We start from the raw sequence: 17564 nt of genomic DNA on the forward strand, positions 1-17564 counted from the left end.
AAAATGAGAGGTAGATTCTTTACTTTTTTTTTTTTTTTTTTTTGCTTAAATTAACTACCAAACCCAGACCTTAAGGTAAAAAAAGTCTTTAAAAAGCAAAATGCTTGAGCTTTGACAGCAGTTGTATGATGTATTAAGACATTATCTGTGAGCAAAGGCTGCATGTGGGTGGAGAAGAACATCAAAGCTGCTTTAAAGAGTCTTACTGCCTGCACCTGAGGTAACGCAGAGGTATGTGGCACAATGCACAGGACACATACTGACCTGGAACAGCAAACAGTTGTCCTCACCATGAAGACAGAATGGCGCAAAACATATTCAGGAATCAGGTTTCTGTTGGACTGTCTGAGCTTCCTGTCAATCTATGGAGAAAAAAAAGAAGAAGAGCTGGACAAAACTGAAAATCCATCATGTGTCACTGAAAAGCGGATCCTGACACTGGAATCCCTCAGGGAGCATTAATAAAGTCTGTGCATTCTTCCCTAAATCTGTCTCTTGTCCTGTCTATTTAAACAATCCCGCAGAAGAATTTAGTCTTAAAATACAGTTTTGTCAGAAATGCGAATTCAAGTGCACTGAGATTCTTTAGCATGAGTGTGAAGTTTAAACAATCAGGTGAAAAAAAGAGGCTTAAGAGTATTATCTTTAAGAGAGAAAGGAAAGAGAAGGAATGCCAACAAAATACTAATAGTTCAAAGGGCAGAAAAGCGTTTTTAGCTCAAACTGATGAATTATATCCTGATGATTTAATATTTATTTTGATTATTTGTTTATGCGTATTACCGTTCAATCAGAAGGTTTCATTAGGGACAGGAAGAAATAGGAGGATGATAATATTTAAGATTAGCTTAAGATTAGTACAATAAAATGTTTAAAGTGAATAATAATAATAATAATAATAATAATAATAATAATAATAATAATAATAATACTATAATAAAATAAAATAGTCTAATTGGTGATCATTTTAAAGTGGGAATTTTTATGCAAATTAGAATGATTTTGATTTTTTTTTTTTTAAATAATAGGTCAGAAAGTCATCTCAAAATAAACGAAGCAGCGTCCCTTTAGAAAATCCACTAACTGTGTTTCTCTTGGGAGCTTTCAGTTTATGAGACAAACAAAACACAGAATCTAAGAGACACAGTGGTTTCAGCATGCTGCACTTGATTATTATTAGATTTCCTGTGGGAAAAGAAAAGAAAAACAAGTGATTCTTGCCTTTTCCAACATTTGTGCCGTATTTATTTACTGTGCAACTGCCGAGTGTTAATTCCATAATCGGTCAGCTCCTCCGCCACGTAGGCACAGTGGGCCGTCCCCTAACGGAGGTGGTGAAAAGAAAGCGGCAGAACCTCGGATGTGTTTAGATCATTCCAACACCTGGTTTTCCCACAAGCTCCTATAAATGGTTGCTCTATGAAATCAACCTGAGACATTTACAAGATAAATGATCTGGGGTTGTGGGACATCTTGTTGTCCTTTTCTCCCGAGTCAACACAATTATTTGTGGTAGATCAAGAGATCATTACGGAACACCAAATCCACAACGGCGTCTCCCGGGGCGAGGACGGAACGCCGAAAGAGAAATGATTCTTATACTCCCTGTGTTTGAGAGACGAGTGTGTAAATGAATCTTAGCTGTGTTTTCTCTCTTTTCTTTTGGAAGCAGAGAAGGGTTCAGTAGTATTGATGATCTGCCAGGACTTACACCTTAGGAGAGGCAGGGAAAATTGTTGGCCTCTGTGGGTTCTGATTAGCCTTAATGACCCACCAATTGGGAAGTTGTGTTTAGATCACAGAAGGATGTGGTGGAGACAATATGTAAGCAAGAAAGACGCAGAACCACAAACAGGCTTAATGAGACATCGATGTTTACTAGCTAACAAGGTCTTTCATAAATAACCAGAGCGAAGGGAAACACCGGTGGAGGTGCTCTCAGGAGTTTTTATCAACCACGAAAATGGCCACAACTCCCAAACTAGACCATTTCTAAAACACCTTGGGGCTTGGCACGTTTACTGTAGTGCTACAAAATCATTAGCAAATTTAAGTAACTCCTAGTGATGTCACCCATAATGACGTTCACGGTATATATCGTTTTTAGAGACCTGAGCCGTAAGGATAAGCTGACCAGTGCTAATAGTAGAAGAGAAGAAAGCCAGAGGAAGGATGACAGCTGGGCACAACTTGCACGTGATAATTGATCCAGTCCTAACCTCACACCTGTTTGATTCTCTCCACTCCCACATGCACACTGTTAGCCCCTCGACATATGCCAACACTGAATCTCTTGTGGACCAATTTAGTGGTTAACACAAAGAAATAAACACAGATGCTCCCAAGAACAAAGATGACTTGCAGAAGCCTCAGCTGAGAAACTGCCGCTTTTCTAGTTTCCTCAGCTACAGCTAATGGTCCTGACGTGTTCACCTTGTTATGGCACTTTTGTGAATTGTGAATGAAATGAATAATAAAAAAAAAACAAACTCTGTGATATTTGGTGAAGCTTGCAATTTTTAAAAAATGATTTGGGCCAAGAGTGTACAGCTCTCATAGAAATTACATTTGTTTTAACAAAAAGCAACAAAATCAAGCATTTTTGGTTGCAAGCAAAACTCCTTCACTTATTTCATTTAACAGTAAATTAATTCATGTTAAATATGACATTTCTACCTAATATGGAGCTTGAAATTAAGACCAGCTTTAAGAATTGAAATATTTTATTTTTATGGACACCTTTCTCCTTTTAAGGACTATTTTCATACATAGTTATCTATTTTTTTCTTTTAAATGTAACTCTAAGAGTATTGCTTGATTCATCTGTTTATTTGGCAACTTTGATAGTTAATGTTAATACAGGATAAATCACATACTTTTATTGTGCCAGTCCACCAAACTGTGCTTAAATTTGATTCAATGGGATTTCACTGACTGGAATCACAGTGTGGTCAGTGCTCATTCTCTTAACACTGCCTTATAAGTTACCAGGAATCAGAGATGTGTCCCTGATTTGACCGGAGTCAGCGGGTGATATGCTTCCTCTGGGTTTGTCTGTTTCCGGTCCACGCCAGTCTGACTGGAGCGAGACTATGTGATAAACCCCTAGCCTTCCTTTAAGACCAGTGATCTCGGGCATGTTAACACAGCCTCATTACTCCCAATCTACTCCCTTGGGTTGAACTTGAAAAACAACGCTGGTCCACTACAAACCGGTCAAAGAGAAACACAGCCCAGAAAAAAAAGGAAGAAAAGTTTAATCTGATCAAACTTGAATTTGGTGAACCCTTTCTGGAAGGCAGAGAAAAAAGAGTTGCTGCCATGGATGACTTCAGATTAGAAAACAAGCAGAATACAGAATACAGAAATCTTTGCTTTGGTTGTAAATTGGTATATAAATTTAGTTAAGAGCAATAGATCTACTTTACTATGACCGTAACAATGGAGAATATTTAGGCAAGTATTTTTTTGATTTTAAATAAATGATACTACACACACATTTATTTATACACCGATCAGGCACAACATTATGACCACTTGCCTTATATTGTGTTGGTCCCTGCCAAAACAGCCCTGACCCGTCCTGCACTGTGTATTCTGACCCCTTTCTATCAGAACCAGCATTAACTTCTTCAGCAATTTGAGCAACAGTAGCTCGTCTGTTGGATCGGATCACACGGGCCAGCCTTCGTTTTTCACGTGCATCAATAAGCCTTGACCACCCATGATGCTGTTCCTTCCTTGGACCACTTTTGACAGATACTGACCACTGCAGACTGGGAACACCCCACAAGAGATAATACTACAGTGAATAAATGAATTTTTTCTATGTGCTATGTAACCCCTGGATATTTTCTAGTGTGCACAAAGGTGACAAAGAATTGCAAGAATTGCTGTCATACATAAGTGTATTTTACATGGAATATGAAAGTTTTCTGGGATAGTTTTTTCCTTGTTAGCATTGCTAGCGCTGTTACAGATGTGTAGACTCTAAGGTGAAGGAAATGGAGGTCAGTTCATGGGTGAGATGGAACATTAATGTAGGCTGTATCAGACATGCCAAGTGCTGCATTTTAACATTAATATGCTAGCGTATGCTAGTATGAGTTCACTCAAAATATGCCTAAAAGCTGCCACAATTCTTTCACAATAAAATTGTTAGATGAACCAATTAACTTCTAGAATGATTGACAATTTCACAGATGATTTAAACTCTCTGATATTATGTGGCTCACTATAGAAGAGCTGCCTCCTTCCTCCCAGGTCACATTAGCAATGTTTTGGCCAGTCACACTGATGCTGTGCCTTCTTTTTCTGTCAAGGTACATGGAGAATATTTTGCCAAAAGTTTTATGTATTTTTACAAAAAAAAAGATAAAATAAACCTGATTGAACAGTGAGTGGACAGTAAGTTAGTGCTGCTAATATGGGCAAGGGTGGGCTGCCTTACCATACCATGCACTGCACAATACTGGGCCTGCTATGTTAATCAGACTGCACACAACAAAGAGGCTGGAGTCGGTTTCCCTCCATTCACTCCTTATTCTCTGCTGGGTTTTGTGCTTCTTTGCCCCATTGGAGAAAAATAATCTTGTGTGTGTATCCTTGCTGTGTAAGGAGCAGTGTGGTGACATGTGTCCACCAGCATAAGGTCAGAACATATCAACCAGCTGAAATTGTGGGCGATCTATCTAGCTTTCATTTTTTTTGATCCACTTGACACTCAGAGATCAATTATGAGGTCAGACAGCTCTGTTTGCTTATCAGTTGGGCTTAGACTAGCCACAGCTTAGCAGGAGAGTCTGCACTTTGACATGGTGTTCCATATCTGGGAATGTTTTGACAAAGTATAGGTGATCCTAATTGCTAAATTGGAATTGTGGTTCTCTTTGGCAAACCTAATTTGCAAGGATGTGCTGAACCAAGACTGGCCTTAACATTTACTCTAGTCCATTTTCACTGCTCATATTGCAAAGGATTCAGTGCCTAGGCCACAAAGTCCTATGACCTCAGCCTAGCCAGTAAGATCTTGATTCCCACTGCTGCGGTCGCTGCTGGTCAGAGCACCCCAGCAGGCTCTCCCAAATGATCAAAGAGATTTGTTATGTAAAGTGTGGACTAAGGACTGTGACCTCACAGTACAGGAAACACTTGTGAATGCAAAATGTTTTTTGGGAGGCTGTTCTGTAAAGGGTACCTCATCCACTGGTGCAGTGTTGATTCCCAAAAATACTCCCTATCCTTCAGGAACTGGTGCCATCGTTAAGTTCTCATCTATGCTAAATGTGTTTGTGGGCACCATTTCAGTGCAGGGTAGCATAAAGGATGTGATATCATACATTTATCACAACCTTTCTGAAAGGACTGAGGAATCACCATCCAGCATGACTCCTCCTGAATTGTTCAATTTTGGAGTTCTTCCTTGGGCAAGAATTCCTTAAAGGTCCCGCAGTAATGGTCTAAAAAATCAATCATGCCAGGGGAACTGGATACTCTGGTAATAAGCTTGCTTTGGTGATAAAGCCAGGTTTTCCGCCCAAGGTATTATTAGATTGTTGTGCCTGGTATGCACCCTACACTACTACTAAACTACTATTCAACTGAATGGTGGTCATTCCATCCTTAGACCAACTCTTCATCCATCAGGAAGGAAGGGACTTTCTAGTCTAAACAGAGACCGGTGGTTGACATAATCAACGTTGCCTCTAGCCGGGCCCCTACTGTGACAAGCCATTCTACAAGGACTGACTCATTTCAACTTTACATTTTTTCCCCCTCTTTATTCCTTTATTTACTGAAAACATATTTGACCCAGTTCAGAATCATACGCATATACAGCCATTACCTATTTACAACAGAGTAAAGGTAAAAAAGCCTTGGGGAAGATTTGGGTAATAATGTGAGTATGAAGAAACACAGGTGAGTACATACATTCATAAGTGCTGAAGTATCACAAGCAAAGAAAATAGTCACCTCTCAGTTCCATACACAAAAATTGGTTATGTAGATTTAAGGTTGAGTTTTAAAACTGGTAGTGTTGATCTCCAGACCTTTACTTGCATCTCAACAGCTAGCTATAGGCTGAGCTATCCTCAGGTGGGGCTTAGTTTATCAGGCACAGGTAAAGCATGTCAAATGCACTAGGCTTGATCTGGCCCTTGAACCAAATACCAGAAACAAAGAGCCTGGCTTTGGGGATTACAGGAAAAATGCATATGAAGCTAGAAAGCTTGGGAAAGTAAGCTTTTTGAGGTAAATGAGCTCGTTCTGTAACATCAAGCCTTATAACTTCATTAGAATTTTATATGCAAAAAAAAAAAAAAAACATCAGATGGTGATTACTCCATCCAGGTTCCAGATATTGAAAGTCCAGTACAAAGTTTCTACAAAGGTGCACTCAACAGGAAAGAGTGGCCCATTAGTTAGCCTGCAGCTTAGCCCCAGGACATTCTTTTTTTTTTCAGTAACTTTTCAGTGGCCCTACCATTGTCGTGCATCAACAAGTCCAAAACCCTGGGGGGTAACATGGCTTGTTGGGACAACCTCCATTGTACTTCTAGGGCTAGGGAGGATTCCACTCCAACCCCTTCCCCTCCTCAGCCAAGTTACCTTAGTGCTGAAGAGCAGAAATGTCTATTGTGTCTGGTCAACAATGACAACAAAAAACAACAATACTGGGACTTGCCCACCTGAGTATCCACCCTTTGGAGACAATGCTGCCACTAAAGCCAGTGCGCCTGGCCTGCCACTCATGAGGACCCAACCCTTGGCTCCCTGTAGACTCAAGAATGCCTAACTTTTTTTTCCTGGTGCAGCTTGCAGGAGGGCAAAAACAAGGGCTACACAAATAGGACATTGCTGAATTTAATAAATGGGCAACTACTCCAATAAAAATTGCAGAATGCAATTGACCAACAATGGGAATGACATTCAAGGTCACTTATTTCATTTTGGACTCTCTAAGATCAGGTCTTTTTCTTTTATGCACACATAGCCTGCTATAATTATCATTATAAAGTATCTGGCATGATGAAAACATGAATCATTTTTTCACTGATTTCACTAAAACTCCAGCAAGTGCTTGTTGTTAAAGGACATACACACAGGTATATGTGATGTTGGGGGTGGATTCTTGTTAAATGGGGACCACATGTCCAAGATCACAGGGGGTATCTGTGTTATATCATACTGACTGACAGCTGGGTGTGGGCACACCCTCGGGCAGCTTAATAACAAACCATCCACTCGGCCACCCACTCGACCCTCCCCGAGCTCACCATCTTGAAGCACCTATATTATGCTGTCAGGAAAGGGGCTAATGAATGAGCAAGGTTCCGGGATCATGGGCTATTTTTGGATTTTGAAGTGTAAGAGTGGTCACAGGTGAGTGGTCCAGACAAACATATTCCGGCATGCTCTTCTGATTCAGAATCAACAGATTTGTTCCGTTCGCCTGAAATGCAGTTTATTTCTTTTGCTATGAAATCATTCTGAAATGTTAGAGAGTCGTTATAGTTATGTTAGATCCGAGATAAATGCTGGATGTAAGTATGGTACTTATCAAAACATTAGTCTCTGCTTGGAAAATGCTACACACTACAACCAGATGTTAGCGTTTTCCATACTCTTTGGCTGCAGTTTGTATTAATGGAACCCATGCCATCAAAGCTTTCTGATTCCTGGAGATAATATAATGCTAAGCATACACATTTTTTACAATGGTGTGCTTCACCGCTGGAAAACTGAAGCTTTCTAGTAGTTGACATAAATCATGAAAATATATAATGACAATACACAAATCGTTTAACCACAACAGCAACCGCCATCTCCATTTATAGCATATTTAATATTGTACCAGGACCACGTTCTATAAAGTTCAAGCATCTGCCTTAAACCACAGGGGTGGGGGGGTCGTGGTGGTGGGGTTAGTTTGCCATAAATAAAGGTTCATTTTGCATAAAAATGTTTAAAGAATCAAACAAGATTTCCTTTTAACAATATCCTGAAAAGTGAAATAATCAGAACACATTCTCTAAATGCCTTTCATATCATTAATTTTTAATATGCACAGGTTTACTCACATAAATACACTATATTGGCAAAAGTTTTGGGACACCTGCCTTTACATGCAAATGAATGTAATATGGAGTTGTCCCGCCCTTTGCAGCTATAACAGCTTCAACTCTTCTGGGAAGGCTTTCCACAAGGTTTAGGAGTGTGTTTATGGGAATTTTTGTCCGTTCCTCTAAAAGCGCATTTGTGAGGTCAGACACTGATGTTGTGATGATGAGAAGGTCTGGCTCACAGTCTCCGCTCTAATTCATCCCAAAGGTGTTCTATGGGGTTGAGGTCAGGACTCTGTGCAGGCCAGTCAAGTCCCTCCACACCAAACTCACTCATCCATGTCTTTATGGACCTTGCTTTGGTCACTGGTGTGTAGTCATGTTGGAACAGGAAGGGGTCATCCCCAAACTGTTCCCACAAAGAGCATGAAATTGTCCAAAATCTCTCGGTATGCAGGGTTTTTTTTCTTTCAAAAGATTATTTTGCACTTTTTTGCTGAAAACTGCTTGAATTGGCAAAATTGCAATTCTTCTTCTTTTAAACTCCTAAGAACAAAGACAGATATTTAACTACTTCCTATGACAGCTGTATTCATGTTTGATGCACTTGAATCTAAAAGGCCCAAATCTCCGGAAAATGTGCAGCCATTTTTAAAAGAAATCGCACTGCCTCCAAAAGTCATGCTTGATTTTTTGTTCATTTTGCCAATTCCCAAAGGAACCGATTACCGCTGCTGTAACATTGCCAATCACAGAAACTAAAACGGTGTATTTATAAAGTAATAAATTATAAATTTGTTCGAAATTGTTGGCGCAAAACATGGTGGGACATGCTGTTGTAGGAAAATAATCCACTTCGGCGTGGTAACAGTAACTCACAACAGAAACCTGCTGTGGTTTATGTCTCAGATGACTCTAAACTTGGGAAATAAAACAGTTAGGTTTAAATCAGCTGTGCTAGAGCTAATTACACATTTTCAGGTTTGAAAACAAGCAGAACCACAATGCCATGCCTTCATAATTATAAATTATAATTATAAATATTCAGAAATAATATTTATAATATCTATTACATGACAAATGTATTGGTACGATGAAGGCTTTTGTTTAAAAACTTTAGACTTTAGATATTGCAGAAAATTTGTAATTTTATGCTGAAAACTAAACCGAGAGCTATAATGCGTGCATCATGATGTAAGTGAGATTTGTAAACGTTGGAATAAAATATCTAGCACTTGCTTTAAGTCTTTTTAACAGAGCAAAGTGCATGCTCAGTGCAGCTCAGACACTAATCCTAAGCACACTTCCTAAAGCAATCAAACTGTAAACAGATTTTAACCGGTGCTGCTTTATTTCACCCTCTCTCCGGCCACAAACAGACCCAAAACAAATTAATTACTTAATGCGTCCCACACCAGGATTGAATCACCAATTACTTTGTATGTCTCAAGCACTTGCCACTGACTTTTAAATATCCTCTACTTAAAAAAAAACAAAAAACATTTTCATTGATAACTGATTTGATTGTTTTACTTTAACTAACAATGAGAATATCAGTATCTCAGGTTGAGCAACCTCTGGTGTACTTGTTCAGCCAAACCGTTGGGCTTGACAACAGCAGCAACAACAAAACAGCAGCCAGAGGAACACAAAGAAACAATGGGCAATGTCCCTAAAGAAACGTTTGCCGTTGCCCATGCAGAACTTTCAAATGGCTCAATATTTGGATGCAGAGAGGAAGTAAAAGGGACACAGTGAAGATGACAGAGCAGACCAATTTCACAGCACACATATGGCAGCAATTGAGAGGACAAAGGTCTGCCTGACCCTCTGCAATTTGGATGTAACCCATGTTTGGCTTTTCTTTTAATAGCTCAGATTGCCCTGTTTAGACTAAAAATAAACAGTCCAATTTAGAATTGTGACGGGCTACTATTTCAAGATCAAGAACTTTGGCCCTGGCCGGAGTCTGTAGAGGTGACCATGTGTGGTGGCCTGTAAAGAAAACCAACAAAACCTCACTACATGGTGTATATAATGAAGACCATATTAAAACACAGCAGGATTCGGATGCTGGACTTCTGCTCAGAGCTTCTGCATTTCTGTCACTCACGTCCTGCTGAAGGTCACATGGATACTTTGGAGATTTTATGCCCAATTCTTAGCCTTGCTTCGGTGGAAAAGCTCACCTGTATACACTCGACTTGCTAAAGATTATCTTGTGTTATCCCAAAGCTCTTGGGTTCTGCACTTTTCTATCTTGTATAATGTAATAGTTACACTATTATGTCTCAGCCAAAATGGATGGCTTCCTTTTAGAGACTCTCGAGGTTTCTCAAAGATTTTTACCTCGTCATATTCATTAAGAATCAAAAATATAAATCCATATTTCGTTAAAGCTGCTTTGTAACCAGGTTAGATTAGACTTACAGCCAGATTACAGTTTCAAACACAACCCTTCATTCCTGAACACCCTTCACTTGTTTGAATGAAATTTGCAGTCAGATTTGACTTGAATCTGTTCCAGAGCACTGGCCAGTAGTCCAGCACAGATGTTCAAATAAGCCCAAGAACAACAAGGAGAGCCTTTTTACACCTGGCAACTCTCACCACAAACGCTGGAATAGCAGGACTTGCAAGGTTGCCTCAGCTTGACCTTTAACCCCTAGTGATGTCAATGTATTCCTTGGCCAATTGGAACCTTCAGCCCTACCCTTGACTTTGTTGAGTCCAGACACGAAGACAAATGATTCTATCAGATTAAATGTTTTTTAATGACATGTGGAGAAAGCCAGTGTGGACCTTGCTGGAAGCCATATGTAGACTTTCTCTGATAATCTTTTCTAATGAGCCCTAATTTGTAGCCGATCTGTGAATGCGCTCTGCTTCATAGGGACCTGGGTGGAATCTGTGTTGTTTGTTTCTCCAGATGCACTACTTAAAATGACAGTGAGGCTCTGGGGTGGATAAAGTCCGTTCGGCGTTGTTGCTTGCGACCAAACATGTTCCACCTGCAGCATCTGCAATGACACACAGTCAAAGACCAGGATAAAACAAGACTTAGTGAAGACACTTCAGTTTCAATTCACTTCAGTTTTCTATAAAGCGTAGTTACAAAGCAGCTTTACAGAAATCCAGATTAAAGAGGAAGCCTGAGGTGACAGCAGCAAGGAAAAAAAACTCCATGAGATGACATGAGGAAGAAACTTTGAGAAGAACCAGACTTAAAAGGAAAACCAGTCTCTTCTGGGAGACCCAGTACATAACAATATACAGGCCAAACATTACTAAGTGTGCTCAGGAAGTTCATTATTAGCATAGTGGAAATGCCTTTAGATAAGTTTGTCCAATGACATTAGAGTAAAGGTTTTTATTCTACAGAACAGTTCTTTAGGGTATCAGTGTGGCATCATGCAGCGCCACAGAAAGAAAAAAAACAGCAGAAGAAGATCATCAGGATGAATCGGGGTAAGAGAAGGCGTAACACTAGAAGTGTGTTAGGATCTAGCATTGGCAGAACATCAGATGTAAGGCATGAATATTCAGGGTGCTGTTACTCTACAGTGGTTTAAAATGGTGTAAAAGTAACAAGCAGAATTTATTATATAAGAAAGACCACTTTGGGCGAAAATGCTGGCTTCTAGTGTGTGAATGTGTGTGTGTTCCTTTAAAATGTTCGATTTCTTTCCTTTTTAAAAGCCATGCTCGATTCCTCTAAACAGACAAATCAAACACATCTGTTAAATAAACCATTGTTCAAAAAAATAGCCCTTAAGATTAACACTGACACACAACAGAGGCTTTAGAGAATCAGATGAGGTTAAGTGATGCTCCTACGCACAGATAGACAGTGTCCTCCAGTGGTAGCTCTTCATTAAAGAGACTCAGGTGAGGGGGGGGATAGGCTCTCAGCCCTCACCTGTGATCGCTCAGGCATGGCTGCATTACTGGGAGGATGAAGAGGACAGGTTAAAGCCTCTGGCAACGGAGTGACCTCGTCACTCAGCTTGGCCCTTGTCTGTGAACAGGACTCTCTCTGAAGCAACAAAGCATCCACATGCCACTTGAAAGAAGGTTTGTTCTTCCTGACAGAGCTCAATTGAAGATAATTGTCTCTTTCAGATCAGCACAACCAATGTGATCTTCCATGCATTGAAATTTAAGGAAGGAAGGATGAGGCGCTACTTCTACTTTACAAGAAGTGCTTTCTTGAACCCTGGTAACCTAAGTTAATAAAGTGTTTTATGGATAGGTGTTGAAATAATATTGTGATCAGTTAACTAGCAATATGGAAGAATCACACCAGCATTTTAGCACAGATCACAGCTCTGAATGTGATTGGCACTTGTGCTAACGTTTATCACTGAACTGTTTGACGTCACCCAGATGGAGAGATTTTCCTGCTCACATTTTTTTCTACCAGTACACACACACACACACACACACACCTGCAGCTGCCCTGATAATAAACTCCCAATGGCAGTCCGTTAACAGGCCAGCTGTACAGCAACAACAGAACCATCTGTGAAATTAGCATGTTACAAGGTCTGTTATTGGCTAGTACGTGTACTATATCGTACATACGCACACACATACACACACTGCAAAAACAAATCTTAATCCTACATTCACTGTTAATTATTCCAACTTTAAAACTTTAAGGTGCTATTGAAAGTTCCAGTAATGAAAATACTGCCATCATCATTTCCTTCCACATTAGTACAATGGACTAAATTAAACTGGACTAAACTAGTTGTTGAGGGAATCACGCTACACAAATGGCAGTTAAGTTAAGCCAATCTTTTCTTGTTGCCAAAACCTTTTCAAAAAGTAGCTTCTTTGCAGATTCATGAGTGTCAACGCATCCATGTGTGAGTCCCATCCCCTCCATCATGTGGTGACAATGTGTGCTCTCTGGTGGAAGTCTGTGTGAGGAGGAAGCGGGCTGTAGCCCCAAGCGCCTCGACCCAGGGAGGAATGTTTATCGTGTCCAGCGCCTTTGATCTCACCCAGTTAATCACTTCCTGCACACTGTATGTGAACTGCTGCACCACCGCAGAGGGGAAGCAGGGGGACGCCATTTGATGCGGTTTCTCCTGCACTACCTCCTACAAGTCATTAGATGGAGGCCGGATAGATAAGGCGGGTAGATGCCGTGGGCTCGGAGTACTGTGGCTGCTCCCTTCAAGTTCTCCAGTGTTCAAGAGTCACTAATTACCATGTGGCACAGCCTCACATCTCCACACGAGCGTCGAGGATCTAGCTGTGAGGTGCAGACAGACGCTATGCAACTCTGGTTCACAGTCTAGCTAGTAGTGGTGCGGCACAGAGCCTCACTTTCTTGCCTCACTTGTACATGAACTCACTACAACCATAAACACAAGACTAGATTAGATGTGTCTGAGCTTCTTGTTCTCATCTACCAGGTTTGGGTCATATTGTTAACTGGCTCTCACAGAGTCTATAATGAGGCAGTATTCTCAGTCATAAAACACATTCCCAAACACTAAAGGTCAGAGTAGCCACTGCCCCAGATTCTTGTTTACTTTTACCTTCGTAGGTGTTAATGGGAAAGCCTATTGCTTGCCACTTGACACTCCCTTAGTTAAGCCCTAGCGTCAAGACATACCCTGCTCCCTAAACAAACCAACGCTACATGACAAATCCTCTCAGGGAATTAAAGGGCAAGCCTCATTTCACACCTGAAATAAAACAAGAGAGGCATGAGGAAGGAAACCTGCATGCTTATCTGGTCTTTTCAAGGGCAAATGTCAATGCTCAACCAAGACACCATGCAGAACCTGCAGCTTATCCAAGTGTACTTGGGGCACAAGGTAGAAGACACTTTACATGGGGTGCCAACCCGTCACAGGGCTCAATCACACACACTGCAGACAATTTAGAGATGCCAAACAGCATACAGCACATGTCTTTGGAGCGGAGGAGGAAACCAGAAGAAAAGGTGAAGGAAAGAAGGAATTGAACCTTGAAGGGGTGAAGCAAACTTGCTAACTGCTAAGCCACTGTGCACCCCATGAACACCATTGTTTTGAAAGTCCTTGTGTGCCCCTTCAGTCCGCCATCTCTCTTCACTGGAACTAAGATACCTAAACCTGTTCCAGCAAGATAATGCTCCTGTGCACAAAGCAAGTTCCATGAAGACACAGTGTACCAAGTTTCAACATGAAGAACCACAACACCTTTGGGATGAACTGGAACATCAGCTGCACCCCAGACCTCCTTACCTACTCCTGCACCCGATTTTACTTATGCTCTTGTAGGTGAATGACTACATAATCCCCATAACCCTACTCTAAAATATGCCCTAAAGCCTTTTCAGAAGGATGGAGACTGTTACAGTAGCAAACACTGGAATGGGGTGTTCAACAAGCATTTTAGTTAATCTTCAGCCTCCTGGATTCCTCCTATTCTACTTTCAGCTCCAATTAGTGGTGTTAAGCAATAAAACTGATAATTATAGTTTAAAACAATTAATACGCTTAGTTACAGTTTGTTGTTGTTTCCGAGGTGTAATGAAACCATGTGTAACCAGTACTATAGTTTATATTGAAATAAATATACTTTCATACAGATCACTTAATTACATTATTTACAACAACAAATTATAGTCTACTCAATCATAATTTACTCACCAGCCATAAACTACATGACAGATATCACTATGATGAGATAACATCTCAGAATATCAGGTATGGGTGGTTTCAAGCCAGTTTTGGCATGCAGTGTTGTTGCTACTACTTTCAAAAATTTTACAGTGCAGTGTAAATTTAGCTCTTTTTTTTCCAGGTACCAAATCATAAATCAAACCAAAAATAAACGAGCTGGGTCTGATCTAAAAGTAATCAGTAAAAAGGTTTTTTAATGAATTTTAAAACCTTTAAACAGTATCTCCTTAGCAAAAAGTTGCTCCAAAAATAAAAGGACCTGCCCTTAAATGACATGAGAATGTACTTTGGATCCTCCAGGGCAGTTGCCAAGGTGTGTGCTGGCATTGTACTAATGCCAGTGGGTGTAGCTGGTGAAAGCTTTACAAAAAATTTCCTTGAGTTAATGCTAGTCCAAGCTGGCTAGCTACATAAAAAAAAAGTCAAACTTTAGGTATGGACAACTGAAATCTTTCAGTATGACAACTAGGATCTTTAGGTATGGAGAACCAGGATCTTTAGGTATGGACAACTAAGATCTTTAGGTATGGACAACCAGGAATTTTAGATATGGACAACTAAAATCTTTAGGTATGGACAACTGAAATCTTTCAGTATGACAACTAGGATCTTTAGGTATGGACAACTAAGATCTTTAGGTATGGACAACCAGGAATTTTAGATATGGACAACTGAAATCTTTCAGTATGACAACTAGGATCTTTAGGTATGGACAACTTAGATCTTTAGGTATGGACAACCAGGATTTTTAGATATGGACAACTAAAATCTTTCGGTATGACAACTAGGAGCTAGGATCTTTAGGTATGGACAACTAGGATCTTTAGGTATGGACAACTAGGATCTTTCGGTATGACAACTAGGAGCTAGGATCTTTAGCTATGGACAACTAAGATCTTTAGGTATGACAACTAAAATCTCTAGGAATGACAACTAAAATCTTTAGGAATGGACAACTAAGATCTTTCAGTATGGACAATTAAAATCTTTGGAAAAGATTAGGACAGGTATGGATACCGAGGATCTTTAAGTATGGACAACTAGGATCTTTAGGTATAGTCAACAAGTATCTTTAGGTATGGACAACTAAAATCTTTAGGTATGACAACTAAGATCTTTAGGTATGGAAATACCTAAAATCTGTGGACAAGATTTGGACTGGTATGGACAACGGGGACCTTTAAATATGGACAACCAGGATTTTTAAATATGGAAAACTAGGACCTTTAAGTATGGACAACCAGGATCTTTAGATATGGACAACTAGGATCTTTTGCTTTATTTTTTCCCACATTTCATAATCTTCTACAGCATTTTGGTCTACTAATTTCATTGGTCAAACAGTAATTTAAGACTATATTTCTGGGATGTTTTTCGGTGTGTATTACTCCGCTTGTTTGTGCTAACCAGGTGAACTAGGAAATTCCACTTCTTAGTTTGACACTTTACTTTAACTATAATATTTTGTTATATGAAAGCTCAGCTGAAGATGAAAAGGAAGAAGAGATGCCAGTTTTATCAAAAGCACCTTTAAAGGGAATGTACAAATCAGTGTGAGGTTGTCAGCCAGCTAGCTGGTTATGAGTTTCTGTTTCTGTTAGCGGATCTGAAGGAAACAGACCATTTGATATTAATTTCATGTTTTTAGAACTGCTTTATAAAAGTAATATTGCACTTGCAATCATGCAGTTAAACTAAATAGTGGTCCTGCAGGCACATGACTACAGCCGAATTGACTGTGATGATATTCCGTATAACCACAATCTTACTTATGCAATATTGCTTAATTGTTCAAAGCTAATTGCACGTTGCTAATCTATCAATCAATCAGCATGTCTACTTTTTTTTTCTTTAACATGTCAAGCAGATTTTACATAGGAAAGAGAAGTCTTCTTTTTCCCCCAAATAAAAATGGTAGATAACAGTGGATGGTTCCACAGCTGTTTTGAACTCTCAGATAATGACCAACACCCAGGAAGCTCCGCCCCCTTCCCTCCGTCTCACTTTAGAAAGCTCTTGTCTCCTTATGTGCCTTTGTTTTCCATCAAGGTAAATGGAAATAAATGTTTTCAGTTCATTAAGGCTCATTGCAAGGTTGTACTATTACTACTAGCTCGACAGTGAATGACCTGGGCATAATATTAGACAGCAGCTTTTCTTTAGAAAATCATATTTCTAATATTACAAAAACAGCCTTCTTCCACCTTAGAAATATTGCCAAGCTTAGGAATATTTTATCTGTATCTGATGCAGAAAAGTTAGTTCATGCATTCATGACCTCCAGACTGGACTGTTGTGATGCATTACTAGGTGTTTGTCCTCCATCTTCAATAAACAAGCTACAGTTAGTCCAGGATGCAGCCGCCAGAGTTCTTACCAGGTCAAGAAAACATGATCATATAACCCCAATATTATCATCCCCATACTGGATACCTGTTACGTTTAGAATTGATTATAAACTAGCACTACTTACATACAAGGCTCTAAATGGTTTACCTCCCACGTATCTAACCAGATTTCTAACACGATACAATCCATCATGCTCCTTGAGATCACAAAACTCAGAACTGGTAGTGCCCAGAATATCAAAGTCTACGAAAAGGTTGTAGAGCGTTTTCATATTTAGCTCCTATACTTTGGAATAGTCTTCCTGACAGTGTTCGGGGCTCAGACACAGTCTCCCAGTTTAAATGTAGATTAAAGACACATCTCTTTAGCCTGGCATACACATAATTCATCCCATAACCTTAGGCTCCAGTACATCTAATTAAATGCACATTATCATCAAGTTCTGCTAATATTATGAACAGCAGCT

General features: G+C 39.8%; 1 long non-coding RNA gene across 3 annotated transcripts in view; it reads right to left on the reverse strand.

Annotated features, from left to right (window-relative positions):
* LOC131364094 (uncharacterized) overlaps nucleotides 1-17564 on the reverse strand; it is a 52515-nt gene that overhangs the window by 11246 nt on the left and 23705 nt on the right. For all 3 annotated transcript variants that reach the window (XR_009206422.1, XR_009206421.1, XR_009206420.1), the window contains one exon: nucleotides 265-362. This is a non-coding gene — a long non-coding RNA (uncharacterized LOC131364094). The remainder of the gene's footprint in view (nucleotides 1-264; nucleotides 363-17564) is intronic.

This window comes from Hemibagrus wyckioides, linkage group LG13 (assembly GCF_019097595.1).
Source record: "Hemibagrus wyckioides isolate EC202008001 linkage group LG13, SWU_Hwy_1.0, whole genome shotgun sequence".
Taxonomy (NCBI): domain Eukaryota; kingdom Metazoa; phylum Chordata; class Actinopteri; order Siluriformes; family Bagridae; genus Hemibagrus; species Hemibagrus wyckioides.